The 6,000-nt window shown below is 40.1% G+C and overlaps 1 long non-coding RNA gene across 1 annotated transcript in view; it reads right to left on the bottom strand.

The window, feature by feature from the left end:
* LOC136791042 (uncharacterized) overlaps nucleotides 1–5,247 on the bottom strand; it is a 90,179-nt gene extending 84,932 nt beyond the window's left edge. Inside the window, exons 1-2 of the long non-coding RNA XR_010832144.1 lie at nucleotides 3,918–5,247; nucleotides 1,337–1,437 (exon numbers count right to left, since the gene is read on the bottom strand). This is a non-coding gene — a long non-coding RNA (uncharacterized lncRNA). The remainder of the gene's footprint in view (nucleotides 1–1,336; nucleotides 1,438–3,917) is intronic.
* Nucleotides 5,248–6,000: the final 753 nt, after the last annotated feature.

Genomic DNA, 6,000 nt, shown 5'->3' on the forward strand with positions numbered 1-6,000 from the left:
AATCATTATACTTCCAAAGGTGTGATACGTACCACAGTTATAGACAAAAGAGTGTCCGAAAGAGCAGTCCCAGCTTTGTCTAAGAAATTTGTGGGCTCATTGTAGCAGAGCTCATTGCTAGAAGGGGTGCTTTGGTGGGTTACAGTGAATTTGGGTTAGAAGACAGAGCTCAACCCAGTGTGTTCTGTAAATTTTGTATTTTGCCCAATCTCCAGAACTGTGAAAACTTTTTTCCTCCCAGACCATTAGGTCTTCAAAGCAGAGACGCAGCCTTTGCAAGTATTTACTTGAGGACTCATAAGATACAGCCCTGGTGCTACTAGTCTTCATTTCCAAATTTACTCTCGCTTGAGAAAGCAGTATGGGTCTGTGTACAGAGTGAAAGGAAGTGCGACGTGCAGGGCAGCAGCACTGCCTGTGACCATGAGCCCTGTGTGTGCTGCAGAGCAGCAGCAGCAGCAATTCAGAGCTCAGCACGTGGCTGCTGTGGAGGAAGTCAGATGGACGCTGAAGTTTTCCTGGTAATGACTCTGCCAGCTTCACACACTTGTTGATGCCTACCCAGCTGCGTATACCTCCTCTGAGTATGTTGGAAATCTCACATACACAGCTCCAATATTTTTTTTAATTCCAATTTTCCCATTCACATTCTTATACCAGCTTTTCCTGGTCCAGAGACAACTGGCACAGAGCTCAGCAGTGCCTTGATCTCAGGGTAGCAGTCAGAGAAAGCATACAGTAGATTTGTCCTTCACCTTTGCTGTTGCTTTTATTATGATAATCCTTGAGGTTCCTAGGGTATTAACCACAGGAGAGCTGAAGATTCAATTTGTCCAATGCTCTCTTTACCATCACTACAGAATTCAGCCAAACAATACCTAAGACATTGGTGATGTCCATTTCTAAAAGTGTAGTGACAGTATTAATAATTAATTTTAATGATTTATAAACATACCTTACAGAAAAATAAGAATTTAAATTCAAATTTCTCATTACAAATATTTTTTGTGACTAAAATTAATGAAAATACTATATTGGTTGAAGGGAAGACATGACAACATTGCTTTGTTTCATCAGCACAAGCAAGAATTTTCATCTGCAAATAATAACGGCTGAAAGAAAAGCCAACGAGCCTCTTTTCAGGGAGAGGTAAGACTTCCAAATATTCAAGTTCAGATGTGAACTTGTGTGCATTTGATACTGAAGAATTCAAAAAAGAAAACCTGGTGTAAGGGAAGAAATAAAATATGATGTAGCTGGTCCTGATTCCAGTTCAGAAATTCCATAGGAAGAAGACAACAAATGTTCTGCTGCAAGAGGAATATTTGGGGCTTACCGCAAATACCAAATGACATCAGTGTTTTCAGTGCTGTGTTGACAGAAGTGCCAGTTGCTCTGAGTTGTATTTGCACGCCTCATGCTCATCATGGTATATCCCTACACAGATGTTTTGCACAGCAGGAAAGAACAGAAAGAAAGGAAAAAAAAAAAAAAAGGAATTTCTTTAGAGCAATCTTTTTGAGCTATGTTTTCAGAATCACAGACTTGCAGTAAAACAGAAATGGTTTTGAAATGAAAAGTGAATATGGCTAAGAATTTTTTGGCTCAATACTCTGCCTGACTACTTGAGTCACATTTAATTCTGCCTTAATTTTGACACAGCAAAGCAAGTCAAGAAATTTCATGGTCTGAGTTGTACTGTTTGCTACTTTAGGAGCATTAAAGCATAGCTAACTGCAGCAAGTTTCTCCCTATCTGAAGACCATTTTCTGCTGTTCATGTTTCCTGTTAAATATTTTGCGATCACCATATTTTATGATGATTTAAGTGACTTTAATCACTGATGGTTTCATAAAGTTGCCCACATCATCTTGTAAGCAAACATTAAGATGAAGTTCATTTGTTTGTTGTTGTTTTGTTTTTTCCTTGATTTTTCCACTAGTCTGTATAAGCTCTTGTACGGTCCTTACCACACTATCTAAGAACCACCCAGAAGTGCGTCAAACAACATGACTAACATTTCACATGTGGTTTGGTCATTCTTCAGCCCACTCCTTGGGGAGAAAATTGCATGCATAATGGAACATTTAGCTTTGGCAGAGTTTTATTTTTTAATTGTTGCTTTTTCTTTCTTTTTTTTTTAAGCCTGTTCCACGTGTTTATTTGAAAATTGGAAAATTATGTCTTGTACTTTTAGCAGAAGTGGGTGATATTTGTGCTGATCCTGAGTTACTACAAGAGCTCATTCTTGGCTGACTCTTGAAGTTCTGGGTTCTTTAAACTCAAGCATTTCCATTTATTACTTCAAAGACAAGGCCTAATGTCTGAAATTTCACTGGTTATCCTCTAGGAGTTAGAATAGGCAACAGAGGATCGATTTGATGTGCTTACAATGCCTGGGGTTATTACAAATCTTTCCATACCATCCTTTCTGATAAATATGAAAGTATTGTGGGATATTCCTTTGGTTCTCAGTGTTGTTTCTGCATGGTATGTCAAGCTCCTATTCCATATTCTGCAGCTACATTGTGAGCTTCTTTTGAAGCAATGTATTGATTTTAAAATTGCTCTCTTGACTTCTTCATCATTGTCCATTTTTATTTAATTGATTTTCTTTCTACATAAGCTTCTGGAGGCTCTGTGAAGTAAAAGTGGGGAAAAAAAGACAAACAGCAACCAACAGCTGGTTTCTTGCTTCTGGTTAAAGCCCCCACTGAATTTCTCAAAGATAAGCTATTAGTGCTAATTTTCTAAACACAACCATCTTTGGTTAATATTGTCTTTATGCCCTGTATCTAAACTCCAACTGATCTCTGGAATCAATATTCTCTTGCGCTGTGTCTTTATGGCGTATCTTATGATGCTATGTGTTGTTAAAGCAGTTTATTGCTATCCTCGTAGGGTTTGTTTATGCCAGGCAAAGCAGCTAATATGCACGTTTGTGTGTACAACACCCACACCCACTCTCACTCATACGTAGTCAGTAGTCAGTAATAAAAGCACTTTGCTGCTAAATAAATTGAAAATAGTATTAATGCAATAAATGTCCAAGCAGGATTGATTCTGTGTATTTTATAGCATCTGCTATTGCTCTTTGTTTTCAAGCTGCTAATATCTTCAAGTCTGCATAATATTGTTATTTCCAGATGCAATACTGGAGTTTGTCTGAGAGTGCCAATATTGGCTTGTATTATTTAGATTTAAGCTTAGGCAGAGATTAACCACTCCATGTGTGAACAATTTCTTATAGCCTGCATTTCTAAAGTACATCTTAGTTCTTACTTTTATTCATTTTCTATAAAATGCAGAAAATGTCTATCTACTGTTCCTTGAATTTAGTAAAAACTACTGAAATTCAACATAAAAGATCAAATGTATGTATAGTGAGGACAGCGATAACTTTAAAATTATGAAGACAAATTAAACTAACTCTGTAGTAGGAGAAACACCTCTTTGTCCCCCTCTGATTTTTGTTACATTTGAGGAGAATGTTACATGGTATAATAGCACGCTATTATTCTATGTTTACTCCTTCTATGTAGTTCATTTACAAACATAAGGCACAAGAAAGCCGTGATTAGAGTGTATAGGTATGGAAAGACATGTTACCAGTTAATGTAATGAAGCAGCATAATTCATTCTTTGCTGTCTACATTATGTAGAGGGAAGCAAATGTACATTAATCATGCAGAAAGCAGGAAATTGAGATGTATGGAAGGGAAGAGTGATATGATACATGAACCCATCCCCCAGCCTCACATAGCTGGCAACAGGTCCATTTTTGAATAATGCATATTTTGACAGATATGTCATTTGACAGGCAGGGCTGACCAGAAGGGATGTAAGGAAGCAGCCACTTATTAGGAAGAGAAAGGAGGGAACAGAGCGTGATTACATCTAATGCAAGTAATACTGACCCAGTTAGCATCCGCTAATGCAGAGGTGCTGGCTAACTGACAGCTTTCAGGCAGCAGCCGCCCATGGGGAATCGTCACAGGGCGCGGACGTTCCTGGTGTGTGATGCATCCTGCAAGGGCTGCTACCAAGGCTAAGGCTGCTCAGCACAGTCCAGTCTCAGCTTCCTGACAGCCCTGCTCTGCACGATTCCTACACGGAGAGAGGGGGGATGGGAAGCTGACTTTGTACTGGTTTGTCCTGGGGCAGAAGCAAAATTCAGTCTGCAGGATGCTACCTGTGGGAAAAGCAAGGGAGCAGGCCCTGCAGCCTGCAGGGAAGGGGGAAGCCAAGGGGCAGAACTCCTGCAGAGGGTACAGAAGTGCAGAGAAGCTCCCAGCCCCTCCACTCATCATGCTTGATGTGTACCCATGCTGGGCCTGCCCACATGGCTCACAGAGGGAGACAAACCCATTTAATATCTGCTGTGCCAAGCGGAGCAGCACTTGCATGTTTCTCCCAAAAATTCCTGCTCCTGGCGTGTGCAACCTGCTTGGTGCTTGCTGTGCTAAGACAAGCAAGACAAAAACCCGGAGTCCGCTCAGCTGGTCCCCGACAGAGCTGTGTCTTGGCATCCTTCTTCTGTCACCCTTTCCCCAAGGCAGAGCACCAGGGAAGGCCAGCAGGGTGGTACCTGGGGTGCCACTTCACTGCTGCACTGCAGGCTCCTCTGAGAAGGGCTGGCAGATCCCAGAGAGCCTTGGTGCTGCTTTGACAGGCCTGAGCCATCCGCTCCTCCGAGATGTGCTGCAGAACCGCAACCCCTTCACCACATGCTGCTTTGCCAAGGGAGATGAGCAGATCTTCACAAGGCCTCTGTCCTGGTATAGTCTCTTTATAACCTCCCTTGTGCTGTCATTGGGGCAGGCTGGTGGAGGTGGGACATGGGAGTTAAAATCAGGAGCTTTCCAGTTACAGCACTGCTTCGTGGGCTCTGCTATTCTGCGCCAGCCATGGCAGAAGACGACAAAGGGGCCCAGTGCTTCTGCTTGATTAAATTTCAATTCACAAAAATGCTGCATATGACATTCATATATTCTTTTATAAGCATACATACATTTATACATTATTTCAAATGAATAAGGTCATAAAAAAGATGAAGATTAAATAGAAAAATCACAGAAAAGAAAGCTGCATCTGATGTTCACCAGCCTAGCATGCTCAATGTTATTTTTTTTATCTGCTTCCTATTTTTTCCACCAGTTGTCACTTATGGAAAGTTAAAATATTTTTTCTTTATTATGAGTCTCAAAAAGAAGATCACTATTTATTTGATTGCAGGTTTATTTCCTTTTCCCCTCTCAGCTCTGTGTTTTATACCTGTCTTGATTTTAGATTTAGTTTGTGGGAATTTATTTTGCTTTTCTATTTCCCCAAATTCCAATATGCTTTATACTTAACAGAGATCAGATAGATCTTACCAAGGTAAAAGATATTTATCTTTCCTAGGTAGTCTTACACCCAGACAAATAGAAAGTAATAAAAATAAATCCATATGGAGAAAAATGATGCTTATGGAATTGTAGGCATAAGCACTGGGTAAGTCTAAACCCTTGCACTGGCTTTAGGTAACATATTTTTACATTTTCTTTATTATGAATTATTGGAGGGCTGTTAGCTGAGAGCTCTGGTTCACTTTAATGGCACACAGTCATTAAAGTCACTCTCCTTGTTTTTGATTGTTCTGCCCTCCTTTCTCTTTTCCCCTTCTCCCCATATGTTCCCCCACAACAGGAACTGTAGTGTTTTGCTGTGGAAAAATACTTTTTCAAGAGCCCCTGGATGATATTTCCAGTCACATTTTTGCCACATCATTTTGTCTCCAGCTGCCAGAAGAAATTTGAAATGCATCATAGTCACTACTCAAACTGATAACATGTGAGCGGGCCAGAAGAAATTGTTTATAAAATTTCTGACACAGTATGTCTTGTAATACTGCTCTGTGTCATGTTCCATAGTTTTATGTCCTAATCTGACATTATGAGATTACATAATGGATTCGATCTTTGAACAAGTATTCCTTTGAAATGTTTGACAGAGTTATGG

The sequence above is a fragment of the Anser cygnoides genome, chromosome 6 (genome assembly GCF_040182565.1).
Source record: "Anser cygnoides isolate HZ-2024a breed goose chromosome 6, Taihu_goose_T2T_genome, whole genome shotgun sequence".
NCBI lineage: Eukaryota > Metazoa > Chordata > Aves > Anseriformes > Anatidae > Anser > Anser cygnoides.